This window comes from Spermophilus citellus (assembly GCF_964194105.1).
Source record: "Spermophilus citellus genome assembly, contig: SCAFFOLD_428, whole genome shotgun sequence".
NCBI lineage: Eukaryota > Metazoa > Chordata > Mammalia > Rodentia > Sciuridae > Spermophilus > Spermophilus citellus.
Window position 1 is genome coordinate 48627 of NW_027672941.1, and position 15128 is coordinate 63754.

The 15128-nt window shown below is 38.8% G+C and overlaps 1 protein-coding gene across 1 annotated transcript in view; it reads left to right on the forward strand.

Annotated features, from left to right (window-relative positions):
• LOC308640342 (A disintegrin and metalloproteinase with thrombospondin motifs 9-like) overlaps positions 1-15128 on the forward strand; it is a gene marked incomplete at both ends in the record, with an annotated part of 126750 nt that overhangs the window by 44320 nt on the left and 67302 nt on the right.

Here is a 15128-nt window from a genome sequence, read left to right on the forward strand (position 1 = left end):
TGGCCCCTTTACTGATATTTACAGAAATAAGAGCATAGAATTATTTGCATTTGCATAGTGAATGTTGTCAGGAAACAAGAATCAAAGGAACAAAGTATTAATGAGTACACAGATACTGTGAAGGCCTGGAGGGAGAAGGTTTGGGATCTGGGACAGTTTTTCTGGTACTCCTCAAATGCCGTCATGTAGGCATCTACTATTTTCCCAACTTATTGTGTGGGTCAAACAATTAGCTTAGGTACCATCTCACTTGAATGGCAAAGCCTAAATCCCCAGTACCCCCGCCCCACACACACACAAACATAATGTAAAATCAAGGGCTGGTGGTATATAGCTAAGTGGTATGACACTTATCTAGCATATGCAGAGCCCTAGGATCAAACCACAGCATCACAAACAAGCAAAACCAAAGGTCTATTAAAGCTCACCCAAATTCTAAGTACCCAACAGAGAAGTCACACATATGAGAATATGTACTTGCAATAGCAAATAAGACTATATGAGGACTGGGGGTTGTAGTTCAGTGGCAGAGAGCTTGCCTAGCATGTGTGAGCACCGGGTTCAATCCTCAGCACCACAAAAATAAATAAATAAAAGTAACAAAGACTATGGGGCTGGGGATATAGCTCAGTGGGTAGAGTGCTTGCCTCACATGCACATGACCCTGGGTTCAATCCCCAGCACCACACACACACACACACAAAGACTATGTGATAAAAGTGCTAAATTGCATGGCTTGTATAATCAACTAGAATGCTAATCAGTGGAAACACCAAGGTGGAGATGTGCATGGACTAGGGTGAGTTTCCCCACGATGTAATGCATGCTGTGAAGAACCAGCAAGATTTGGAAAAGTAAAGAGGCTGATGGTGGCATTCACATTGGGCTGTGGAGAATTCTACCTCTAGAATTCTCTGGAAGAAGCTAAAAACTAGCTAAATGGCACACATTTTTTTATCACATTGATTTAAGCTATACCTTTTCTTTAGACAGCATCTCACTATGTTACCCAGGCTGGCCTGCCTACAAATTCCTGGGCTTAAGTGAGCCTCCCTCCTCGGTGTCCCAAGTTCTGAGACTATGCTGGCTTCATTCACACCTTGACTTTTTAAAATTTTTTTCTTCTTCTCCTTCTCCTTCTCCTTCTTCTCCTTCTCCTTCTCCTTCTTCTTCTTGGTACTGGGGATTGAATCCAGGAATGCTTAACCACTGAGTTGTATCCCCAGCCCTTTTATTTTTTATTTTGAGACAGGATCTTGCTATGTTGCTGAGGCTGGCCTCAAGCTTGTCATCCTCCTGCCTCAGCCTTCTGATGTGCCACCACACCCAGCTCACCCCTTGATTTTTAAAATGAAATTTTACCTAGGTTATCTGTGTTCAGCTGATATATATATATATATTGGTGGTGGTGCTGAGGATTGAACCCAGGGCCTTGTGCATGCTAGGCAAGCACTCTACCAACTCAGGTATATCCCCAGCACTGTCTAGAACTTTTGATACACAGCCACAACTTCTAACAATATGTGAGATACATGAGATCTGCTATAACTGGTTGGAAACTGGTACTTCTCTATGAGCAAGGCCAGTGCTACCCAAGTGGAGTAGTTGACATGGGCTTGACATGACCACAAGCACCATGCCACAAGGAAAGATTTATAAAAAAAATGCCACAGAAACAAGGGAAAGATCCCAAGTTCTATGTGAGTCCTTACCTTTTCCCTCTGAAAGTAGAGGGGAAATAACTAGGAAGATGGTGTGGAGTCCCAGGGTGCAGGAGGAGCTCACTTTTGTTGAATTTTGAGGATTAACAAGGATTGGTACATGTGGCCAGAAATGGCAATAGGCAACTGTTCTAATTTTCAAAAAGAAGGGAACAACGAATTCTGGAAATGGAAATGTAAGATGTATGAACTAATACCACTAGATCAATTGACAGCTGATTGACACCATATCTTGCTAAAGTAATGGATCTGATAGCAACCTGAAGGGATTTATAGAATAGTAAGCTCTGGAGTTCCAGTTTGGGATGAAAACATGTACAGACCATTTCTTACTCAACTATACATCCCTTCCCCATATTTAGGATGTTTCTGGAACAGAACTGGCACTTGGAAAATGTTCGTTGAATAAATTAATTGTTGGTTGAACAAAAGAATGAGTAAATGAATGCACAAAGACACAGACACCTTCATTAGTGGAGAGTGTGTGTGTATGAGAGACAAAAAGGGGGGAATGCTGGGCTAGAAAGAAAGTACATTATATAACAGAATCATCTGAAGTGTTGTATTAAGTTCTAAGTATGCTTAAATAGGCACAATGACAAACTTGAGTGTGTCTCGGGAAAGACAGCGAGTTCCCTGTCACAGGAAGTGTTTAAGCAGAGGCTAGACAACCACTTGAAAAGGATATTGCATCACTTAGAGTAGACAGGGCGAATACTAGATAAAAAGGGTACAATGCGATATTAGTTTGCTAACTATATATTCTGTAGCACTCTCAGACTTCTGAGCACCAATCGTGTTCCAAGAAAGAATATATAAGACCTAAAAGTGCTACCCAACTGCTATTCCAGTCCAAGAAAATACTTTAGATAAGAGGTTTCAAACTTAAAAGTCCATGAAAACCCCCTTGGGTCCTAACTTCCCAAAATGATATGCAAAGTCTTGTGTATTTGTATGTAAGTATGTATGTATGTATATACATTTAGATGGATGGATGGATGGATGGATAGATAGATAGATAGATAGATAGATAGATAGGTAGGTATAGGTGTAGGTATATGTTTGGCCTTTCAATGGTCCTCAAAAAGTATCCCTGAGGCTAGGAACAACTACCCTAAAAGTTTCCACCACCTTAAGGCATCTGGCATGAGAATGAGCAGCCACTGTGATCCTATGTGAAAACCTTGACAAAGTCTCTAGGTGTTTTTCCCCAGTAAATGTGTGAAACCTTTGACTCCTATCCTCTAAGTGATATCTTCCAAGTTTAGCAACAAGAAGATGAGACTGGAAGGAGGAAGAAGGTGGGGTCCCTGCTCTGTGGCTCTGAACAAAGCCCAACCCCAGGCCATCCCTGATAGCAGTCCCAACAGCAAGACTCCTTCCCCTCCCTACACATCCTCTTTTTCATCTCTACTACCACTGCTGAATGTTGCTGCCTTAGTCCATTTTCTGTTGCTATAACTCAATACTATAGACTACCAAAAAAATTCTATTTGGCTTACGGTTCTGCAGGGTGGGAAGTTGAAGATCGGGCAGCTGCACTTGGTGAGGTCCTTCTTGCTAGTAGAGACACTGTAAAAAGTCCCAATGTGGCACAGGGCATCACACAGCAAGACAGACATCCTATCTTAGGTCTCTCCTCTTATAAAGCCACAGTCCCACTGGATTAGGGCCCCACCCTTATGGCTTCATTTAACCTCAATTACCTCTCAAAGGTCCCACCTCCAAATACCACAGTCAGATGAAGTTTCCACCTTCTTAATACCTCACAACAGGGATTGGGTTTCAACAGGAATTTTGATGGGGACATTTAAATCATAACTGTTCTTGTTTAAAAAAAAAAAAAAACAAGATAACTGAACCCACCAGGCTGAGACACAAGAAGCTTATAAAAGCTATCAGGGGAGGAGTCCTCCCAAAAGGAATTTAATCAAAGGCTTAAATATAAAAACAAACCAAGTTTATCTTACCTCCAAGTCACTGCAGTACTCAACCACAGAATCCCTAGCTGCCTTGTCAGAAATCCATCAGGCTCAGGGATCTAGCCAGGCCACAAGTCACCTGGGCTCAGTCCAAGCTGCCTGGTGCACATAAAACTCCAGGTTTCCTCCTCCTGAAGAGGTTGGCCGTTGGGGACTGCTTTGCTCCTCTCTGGAGTAGTTGGAGCTCTGTTGCCTTCTCCCACCACTTCGCAGGCTGGGTTCTGTCAGGGAAGATCATGGAAGGTAGGGAGAAGGGGACCAGAGAGGATAGATTCTCTCTTTTGAAAATACATGTTCATTTTCAGTCATCTAATGCCCTTGCTTAACAAGAAGACACAAACATTATTTAGTTTATCATTCCTGAACTCCATCATCCTCCACAGAAAATGGAAGAACTTTTTTGTAAGCCTCTATACCAGCACCTGATGGCAAGCACAGAGACACCCAACTGCCTCCTTGACCTTCAATAGTCTCTCTCTACTCCTTCATCCCAGCATAGGCTGCATTTCCTCCTCCGCAGCTTTTGAGAGAAGGTCTCACTAATTTGCTGAGGCTGTCCTTCAATTTCCCATCCTCCTGCCTCAGCCTCCTGAGTCACTGGGATTATAGGCATGAACCACCATGCCCAGCCCAACCTCATTTTAGAGCAGATTTCTTTACTCTTTGTGAACAAAATTTTTAATTCATTGGTTCAATGAGTATTTATTGAAAACAAATGATATCTTCAGAAGTATAAAGATAAGAGCAACTTTCTCTGAAGACATGGTCTGGTCAGGATGATAAACATAAGCAAGTAAATCTACAGATTGTAATAACTGCTGTAAAGAAAGAATAAAAGGTGCTGTAAGAGTGTATATGATGGGAGTCACATGGGTTAGCATGTGCCTATAAGTCCCAGCTACTTGGGAGACTGAGATAGAAAGAGGATTTCAGCTCAGCTCAGGAGTTCAAGACCAATCTGGGCAACATAATGAAATATTTTCTCAAAAACATGTATATATTGAGGGAACAATCTATTCAAGAGATTAGGGAAGATTTCCTGAAAAAGTGTTTCTTAGATTGAGCACAGAAGGATGAGTAGGAATTAGCAGGAATAGATTTCCAGGTGGAATGAGTAGGAATATATAAAAGTCCAGAGGCAGGAAAGAGGCTTGATCAAAATCCTACAAGAAAGTAGTATAATTCATTTTGTAGTCAGCCACAGTATCCTCACCTATAAACAGGGAGACCATAATACCTACCTTGAAGGTTGTTGCTATAAAAGATAAATAAGATGATGTATGGAAAGTATAAAGTCTTACCATAGCACCTGACATACAGTAAGTGTTCAATGAACATTAGCTATTGCTGTAAATTTTCGTGTTGTTATTTTTTTCCTTTTTTCTTAATATTTAAACATCAATGTTTGTAGCACCTCAATTCACAATAACTAAACTATGGAAACAACTTAGATGCCCTTTTAGTTGTAGTTAGACACAATACCTTTATTTTATTTATTTTTATAAATGGTACTGAGGATGGAACCCAGGGCCTCGCACGTGCCAGGCAAGCACTCTACCACTGAGCCACAACCCAGCCCTGTATTGTTATTTTTTTAGTAGTAGTATTAATTTGAAGATATATCTCAAAATGAACACATGTGCCAGTCCATACCCTTTCCAACATGTATGATTCTGCTGGGGTTTTATATAGGACAGATGCCAGGAAGCAAGTTGGCACATGGGACAGCCATGCCACACAGATGATGTCCTCTTACTAAAAACGTCCAATTAGAGCACCCACTTGGAAAACCCATTTCCTAATGTACCTAGTATGAAACAGGGATTGAACCTAGGGTCTTACACATTCCAGCCAAGTACTCTACTACTGAGTTAAATTCCCAGCCTTATTTTAGTTATTTTTAAAATTTATCCTAATTAGTTATACATGACAGTAGAATGCATTTTGACACATGTACACAAAAGGAGCACAACTTCTCTTTCTTCTGGCAGTACATTGTGCAGAGTCACAGTTAGTGTAATCATACATGTATATAGGGTAAAAATGTCCATTTCATTCCACCATCCTTCCCATCCCCACAGGCCCTCCTCCCCCCTTACTCCCCCCTACACAATCCAAAGTTCCTTCATTCTTTCCAACACCCTCCCATTATGGATTAGCATCTCCTTATCAGAGAAGACATTCAACCTTTGGTTTTAGAGGTTTGGCTGATTTCACTTAGCATGATATTCTCCAGTTCCATCCATTTACCTGCAAATGCCATAATTTTATCTTTTAATGCTGAGTAATATTCCATTGTGTATATATACCACAGTTTCGTTATCCACTCATTTGTTGAAGGGCATCTAGGTTGGCTCCATAGTTTAGCTATTGTGAATTGAACTGCTATAAACATTGATGTGGCTGTGTCACTGTAATATTTTTTTAACAGTGCAAACTAGCATGCCAAGGTCCTCTCTTCTCCTGGATCCAAAAATCAAACCACGAATAGACAGTATTATCTAGGTCCCATATATACAAAACTATCCTTTCTACATTTTCCTTCCTTACAGGGTTTACAGTGCTTTCTGATCCCTATCCCAGTCCTCCTTCAAGACACCTTAGTAACTTTCTGTCAGATATATGTTTGCCCTGTTGGTTTCCAATTGCTTGTGTTCCAAATTTCCTGAGCCTATCACATCTTCCAGGTCTCACCTAACATTGAAAATCTATAGGTCTCTCCAGGCTTCCAACTTAGGCTCTTTTGCCCACACTTAATAAGTCCCAGAACTCTCCCCAAGTAAAATCTCAAGACAGAGCTTCTCAGTATACAACCTGAATGTCAACCATATATATCTACTGCAAGTTAACTTAACCCCCTCAAACCCCATCCAGCTCATTTAAAGTGCTATCTTTCTCTGCTTCTGCTCCCGAGTTGCCAACATTGCTAGACAGAGCTATAAAAATCTGGTCATCAAAGGTCTCTACTGCAAATACAATCTTATCAACCTCAAGTGGACCAACCCTTTTCTGCTTGACAAACATTGGATTCACCTAGTTTTGACTCTGTCTGGCACTCATCATAACTCATTATAAAATTCCCTAACACCTGAACACCTTTGTGTGGCTTGGCACTTATCAAACATACCAAGGAAGCACCTGGTGTAATTTTCTTAAAGTATAGACTCCTGCTGGGCATGGTGGCTCATGACTATAATATCAGTGACTCCAGAAATGGAGGCAGAAGGATCGCAAATTCAAAGCCAGCCTCAGCAATTTAGCAAGACCTTATATCAAAATAAAAATAAATAAATAAAAGGGCTGAGGATATAACTCAGTGGTAGAGGACCCTAGGTTCAATCCCCAGTAACAAATAAAATTTGTAATTAACTTAATTTTTATTTAATTTAGTTTTCTAAAATATCAATATAGACTCCTCGACCTGAATTGAGACTTCTTAAATCAGGATTTCCAACTGAGAGGCTTGATTATCTATATCAATTTTTCTCATACTTTTTGATCTCACTTGACATACTTAAAGCAAGAACTTTTGCTTATGTGGGTTATCATTATTGGTATTTACTTTATTAAAAATTAAAACTCAGAGATTTCTATTTTCTAGTGTTATATATAATGTTATTTAAAATAAACCCATTACACATTAATATAAATACCATTTTTATGAAAAATAACTATATTCTGAAAAATCAATTAGAAGAGTAATATTATTTTATATTTTCCCTTGTTTAAATGGCTGTCTTTTGAGGCGTAGGTACTGGGAATTGAAACCAGGGGCGCTTAACCAGTATATCATACCCCCAGCCCTTTTTATTTTTTATTTAAGAGACAGGGTCTCAAGTTGCTCAGGGCCTCACTAAATTGCTGAGGCTAACTTTGAACTGCGATTCTCTTGCCTCAACCTCCCCAGCTGCTGGAATTATAGGTCTGTACCACCATGTCCATCTGTCTTATAGAATATAGCTTCAATCTTGTATCTGCTTCTGCATTCGATCTGTTGTGATATGTTGGGCTGAAGTACAAGGAGAAAATCCAGCTTCTTGTAGATATGTGATTTAAAAAGAGTCTTATGGCGGGGGAGGGGGGGTTGGGGTTGTGGCTCATTGGTAGCACACTCATCTGGCATGTGTGAGGCACTGGTTTGATTCTTTGCACCACATTAAAAAAATAAGTAAAATAAAATAAAGGTATTGGTTCCATCTACAACCAAAAAAAAATTTTTAAGAGTCTTATGGACCCACAAGAGTTCTTGGACCATAATTTGAGAATCACTAATATCTCTCTCTCTCTCTCTCTCTCTCTCTATATATATATATATATATATATATATATATATGGCACTGTCTGGCACTCATCATCACTCATCATAAAATTCCCTAACACCTGATATATATATTTAAGAAGTCCCCACATGGTTCTTATCATGAGAATAGGATATAAACACTTCATTAGTTCATGAGAGACATTACAAATCTCCATCTATCTCAAGCTCTCAGTTCCTGCCAGTTCTAGATCAGATAATCTTTGATTTCTCTCTGCAAATGAACCTTTCTCACATTTTATATGAAATACAAGCCATCCAGTAGTGGCTGCTTATCAATTGGGTTTTTTTTCCCCTGGGGTCTTTTAGTTTTGTTTTTTTCTTCTTTTGTTTTCTTTTTATTTATTTTTTATTAATCTTTAAAATTTATTTATATATGAACAGCAGAATGCATTACAATTATTATTACACATAGAGAGCACAATTTTTCATATCTCCGGTTGTATACAAAGTATATTCACACCAATTCGTGTCTTCATACATGTACTTTGAATAATAATGTCCATCACATTCCACCATCATTTCTAACCCCATATCCCCTCTCTTCTCCTCCCACCCCTCTATAGTTTGTCCATTCCTCCCATGCTCCCCCTCCTTACCCCTCTATAAATCAGCCTCCTTATATCAGAGAAAACATTCAGCATTTGTTTTGGGGGGATTGGCTAACTTCACTTAGCATTATCTTCTCCAATGCCATCCATTTACCTGCAAATGCCATGATTTTATTATCTCTTATTGCTGAGTAATATTCCCTTGTGTGTGTGTGTGTGTATATATATGCCACAGGTTTTTTTTTTACCATTCATCTACTGAAAGTCATCTAGATTGGTTCCACAGTTTAGCTATTGTGAATTGTGCTGCTATAAACATTGATGTGGCTGTGTCCCTGTAGTATGCTAATTTTAAGTCCTTGGGTATAGACCCAGGAGAGGGAGACCTGGGTCAAATGGTGGTTTCATTTCCAGTTTTCCAATGATTCTCCATACTGCTTTCCATATTGACTGCACCAATTTGCAGTCCCACCAGCAGTGTATGAGTGTACCTTTTCCCCCACATCCTTACCAACACTTATTGGTGTTTGTCTTCATAATAGCTGCCATTCTGACTGGAGTGAGATGAAATCTTAGAGTGGTTTTGATTTGCATTTCTCTAATTGCTAGTGATGATGAACATTTTTTCATATATTTGTTGATTGATTGTATATTCTCTTCTGAGAAGTGACCTTTCCTTGGCCCATTTATTGACTGGGTTATTTGGGTTTTTTTTGTGCTTGGCTTTTTGAGTTCTTTATATACCCTAGAGATTAGTGCTCTATCTGATGTGTGAGGGGTAAAGATTTGCTCCCAAGGTGTAGGTTCTCTATTCACCTCACAGATTCTTTTGCTGAGAAGAAACTTTTTAGTTTGAATCCATCCCATTTATTGATTCTTGATTTTAATTCTTGTGCCAAAGGAGTCTTATTAAGGAAGTTGGGATCTAACCCCACATGATGGAAATTAGGGTGTACTTTTTCTTCTATTAGACACAGGTCTCTGGTTTTATTCCTTGGTCCTTGATCCATTTTGAGTTAAGTTTTGTGCATGGTGAGAGATAGGGATTTAATTTCATTTTGTTGCATATGGGTTTCCAGTTTTCCCAGCACCATTTGTTGAAGAAGCTATCTTTTCTCCAATGTATGTTTTTGGTATCTTTGTCTAATATAAGATAATTGTAATTTTGTGGGTTAGTCTCTGTGTCCTCTATTCTGTACCATTGGTCTACCAGTCTGTTTTGGTGCCAATACCATGCCATTTTTGTTACTTTTGCTATGTAGTATAGTTTTAGGTCTGGTATTGTGATGCCACCTAGGTTCACTCTTTCTGCCAAGGATTGCTTTAGCTATTCTGGGTCTCTTATTTTTCCACATGAATTTCATGACTGCTTTTTCTATTTCTATGAGGAATGTCCTTGGGATTTTGATTGGAATTACATTAAATCTGTATAGTGCTTTTGGTAGTATGGTCATTGTGATAATATTAATTCTGCCTATCCAAGAGCAAGGTAAATCTTTCCATCTTCTACGGTCTTCTTTGATTTGTTTCTTTAGGGTTCTGTAGTTTTCATTATATAGATCTTTCACCTCTTTTGTTAAGTTGATTCCCAAGTATTTTTTTTTGAGGCTATTGTAAATGGGGTAGTTTTTCTCATTTCCCTTTCAGCAGATTTGACACTGATATACAGAAATGCCTTTGACTTATGGGTGATGGTTTTATATCCTGCTACTTTGCTGAATTCATTTAATAGTTCTAGATATTTTCTGGTGGAACTTTTTGGGTCTTCTAGGTATAGAATCATATCATCAGTAAATAGTGGTAATTTGAGTTCTTTTCAATTTCCTTTCAATTTCTTTCATTTGTCTAATTGCTCTGGCCAGTGTTTCAAGAACTATGTTAAATAGAGGTGGTGAAAGAGGGCATCCCTCTCTTGTTTCAGTTTTTACCTACAGTTTTTCTCCATTTAGAATGATGTTGGCCTGAGGCTTAGCACAGACAGCCTTTATGATGTTGAGATATTTTCCCATTATCCCTAGTTTTTCTAGTGCTTTGAACATGAAGGGGTGCTGTATTTTGTTGACTGTTTTTTTCTGCATCTATTGAGATGATCATATGGTTCTTATCTTTAAGTCTATTGATGTGATGAATCACATTTATTGACTTCCATATGTTGAACCAACCTTGCATCCATGTGATGAACCCCACTTAATATGATGTACTATCTTTTTGATATATTTTTGTATTCAATTTGCCAGAATTTTATGAGAATTTTTGCATCTATGTTCATTTGAGATATTGGTCTGAAGTTTTCTTTCTTTGATGTGCCTTTGCCTGGTTTTGGGATCAGGGTGATATTGGTCTCATAGAATGTGTTTGGAAGTGCTCCCTCTTTTTATATTTCCTGAAATGAATTGAAGAGTACTGGTATTAGTTCTTCTTTAAAGGTCTTGGAGAACTTGGCTGTGTATCCATCCAGTCCTGGGCTTTTCTTTGCTGGTAGACTTTTTTTTTTTTTAGAGAGAGAGAGAGAGAGAGAGAGAGAGAGAGAGAGAGATTTTTTAAAAATATTTATTTTTTTAGTTTTTGGTGGACACAACATCTTTATTTTTATTTTATGTGGTGCTGAGGATCAAACTCAGTGCCCTGCGTATGCCATGTGAGTACGCTACCGCTTGAGCCACATCCCCAGCCCCTGTTGGTAGACTTTTGATGGTGTCTTCTATTTCATTACTTATATTGGTCTGTTTAAATTGTGTATATCATCCTGATTCAATTTGGGCAAATCATATGACTTAAGAAATTTGTTGATGCCTTTGATATTTTCTATTCTATTGGAGTACAAGTTTTCAAAATAATTTCTAATTATTGTCTGTATTTCTGTAGTGTCTGTTGTGATATTACATATATTATGAATTTGAGTTCTCTCTCTCTCCTTCTCTTCATAAGCATGGCTAAGGGTCTGTCAATTTTATTTATTTTTTTCAAAGAACCAACTTTTTGTTTTGTCAATTTTTTAAATTATTTTTTGTTTCAATTTAATTGATTTCAGCTGTAATTTTTTAAAATACTTTTTTAGTTGTCAATGGACTTTTATTTATTTATTTATATGTGGTGCTGAGGATTGAACCCAGTGCCTCACACATTCCAGACAAGCGTGCTACCGCTGAGCCACAGCCTCAGCCCCTTCAACTCTAATTTTAATTATTTCCTGTCTTCTACTGCTTTTGGGGTTGATTTGTTCTTTTTCTAAGGCTTTGTAAGTCATTTATTTGTTGACTTTTTCCTCTTTTAAGGAATGAACTCTGCGCAACGAACTTTCCTCTTAGTACTGCTTTCATAGTGTCCCAGAGATTTCAATATGTTGTGTCCATGTTCTTAGTTACCTTTAAGAATTTTTTTAATCTCCTCCTTGATGTCTTTTGCAACCCATTGTTCATTCAGTAGCATATTATTTAGTCTCCAGGTATTGGAATAATTTTTATTTTTTAGTTTTGATTTATTCTAAAGAAAAAATAAATTTTTATTGTTGTAAAACTATATAGCAAAATTTGTTATTTTAACCACTTTTAAATTTAGAATTCAGGGACATTAATTATATAGTTCCCCAAAGATGTGTGTGCCCATGTCCCTGGAACCTCTGAGTTACATTTCAAGGGAAATGGGATTTTGCAGATGTGATTAAAGTTAAGGACCTTAAGATGGGAATATTATCCTAGATTTTTCTAGTGGGCCCATAGAAATAGCTAAAAGCAGAGAACTGTCTCTGGCTTGAGTCAGAGAGATGAAGCAGCTGAGGTTAAGAGATTCAAAGGGAGGGGCTTTCTTTCTGCTCTTGCAGGAGGGGCCACTGGGAAAGCAAGAAAAATAGTGCATACAGCCTCCAGGAACAGAGTCCAGCCCCCAGCTGAAAATGAGGACCTCAGTCCTACAACCCCAAAGAACTGAATCCAGCCTACAATTTAAATGACCTCAGAGGCAGAGTCCAGCCCAGGACCTCCAGAAAGAGATGAAGCCCTGCCAGAAGCTTGAAGTCATCATTATGGAGGGCTAAGCAGAGGACCCAGCTGGGCCACGCTATTCTAGGACTCCTTAGTGCCAGAAATGTGACATAATGAATGGATATTGTTTTCAGCAGCTAAGATTTGTGGTATTATGTTACAGTAGCAATTGTAAACAGATACATTTGGTGTTGTTGTCCACCACACTGCTGGCAACTGGTGATTAAAAGGGTTGGTCTAAAAATATCTCTTCTGTTAACCTGTCAAACTGACTGATATTTCTGCTGCAGAGGCACACGTTGAAATGAAGGCATTTTTCTACAAAAGTCTTTTTGCTAATCATAGACACTGAGATGAAATAAATGATGCTTTAGCAGTGAATCAGGAATGACCATGCCACCAGAGGAGCTCGCCACCATGGAATGCAGTCCAGGCACATTTTAATTCAGAGTTCAGAAGTTCCAGGTAGAAACAGTCTAGCTCTGAAAAAGGGACACTCTATGCAGAAGGCAAAAGTGGGAGGGCCCTGAATGGCATGCAGGGACTAAGGGCTCATTAGTGTCAGGAAAGAGTGTCTGAAGGTGTCATTTCACCCACAATAGGACTGGGAAGAATAAAGAAGTACTTCTGGGATAGTGGAGAAAATGTGAGAAAGAAGGAAATGACCAATAGTTATAAATCAAACTGAGCTGGGAGAGCAAACTCAAATGTTTGCAATGTGAAATCAATATGCACAATTGTTTTTCTTGCACAAATTAATGGATGCTTTCTATTTTTAAAAGTGCCATACCACTGAGAAACACTCCTAACCCAGCACTTGCTTGCCATGTGTGAGGCCATAGAATCAATCCCCCACATCAAAATAAATAAATAAATAAACAAACAAATAAATAGGTAAATATATAAATAATTTCCTTGGCCTAGCTTTCATTTTTTTTTTTTGGTTATAACAACATTTCTGGACCATAAGACTGTGTCAATGCAATGACCTTGTACTGTGGATTTGTGGCTTTAGTGCTGGGCACAGGGAAGGACTGTCATGAACTGAAGAACTATTCAGCTCCAGGGGGAAATGTGGACACAGTATTCTCAGATTCAATTTTCCAAGAGAAGCCAAAAGGCCAAATTTTCATGAGAACTCCTAATTTCTAAATATTGTCAACTACATAGCCAAGAAGGAACATCCATGGGTAAGATATGGAACCATGATGGATCTAGAATTCATGAGGCTGGTGAGCATAAATGATAAGACTGAAATATTAAAGAGGATGATGATGGACATGTTATTATTTAACATACACCAAGTCCTCTTCTAAATGTCATGGTTGCTTTACCACAACAACACAAAGTTAAACATTATAATAACCTTTTTAAACTGAGGAAATGGAGGCCCAAGTTTATGCAAGTGGGAAGGTGCATCCAGGATTTTTAAATCCCCTGGTGCCCAAGTTTGTATTCTTTATCCCCAGTGTGGATTGAAAAGAACCTTTGGATTCCATCCTCAGAAAAAGGGTTATTATCCTAGGGTTAGAGTGTGTTTTCCTTGGAAAGAATGTCCAGAGATTTTATAAAGTACTTAAAAGGCTTAGAGAAGAATGACTGATTTAGGGCCAAGAGTGAATTTGGGACAGAGTAGCCAGCCCCAGAGACTAATGGATAGAAACTGGATGGCCAGGGGTTAAAGAGAATGTTCTACAAGTGAAGTTCTCTAATATTGTCAATGGAAAATGAGAAATTGGTAAGTATGGGAAGATGTCTTAAGGTAATGGAGAACCAGGCATGTTTTTCTGTTGGAGAAGGAGAGGAAAGAAAGACAAAGACAGATAGACAGACAGACAGACACACACACACACACACACACAAACACACACACACACACATACACAGGTGTAGACTTCGAGGGATTCATGGTTCTATAGAGCAAGAACCATTTGGAAAAAAACCATGATTTATCTTCTGGCATAAGAAAGCTGATGAGCTAATCCAAAACAAGAATTAACAGAAGGAAGAGCAATTTCCCCCCTACCTTCTTTCTCCCCCAAAATGAAGGTGGAGAGCTTTTCCTACCCACCCCCTTCTGTCCTGCTTTTCTGTGGGGCTTCTGTCAGCAGCCTCCTCATGCCATAAAACTGGGGCCAGGGTGCCCTAGAGGAGCTACTGGTATGTGTTTCTTACCAGCTTCTACTTTCATCCAGGACAGGGGGAATGGTAAACACCTCTTCTCATTCTCCAAGTTTCTTGGTATACTGCCTTCTTCTGGGAGTATTTATTACTTATTTCACTTTATCTCAACCCCATACCAGGCCAATTTCCAGTATCCAAGAACTGTTTGATCATCAGTTGTTGGGATGGAAGTCTTATGTTCTCCCTGATATCAGTCCAGGATAGCTAGATCCACTCAGTTCATTTTTATCCAACTGCCATATAGGGAGTGCATGCCATGCTGTACCAAACAGGGAGCCATGGCTTAGGTAGGTAGAGATAAACCAAACAGGCAACTTTCCCTGCCCTCATGGAGCTTAAAGCCCAGGAATGAAGATAGGTTTCAAAATACATAAACTATGATAACTAGATAA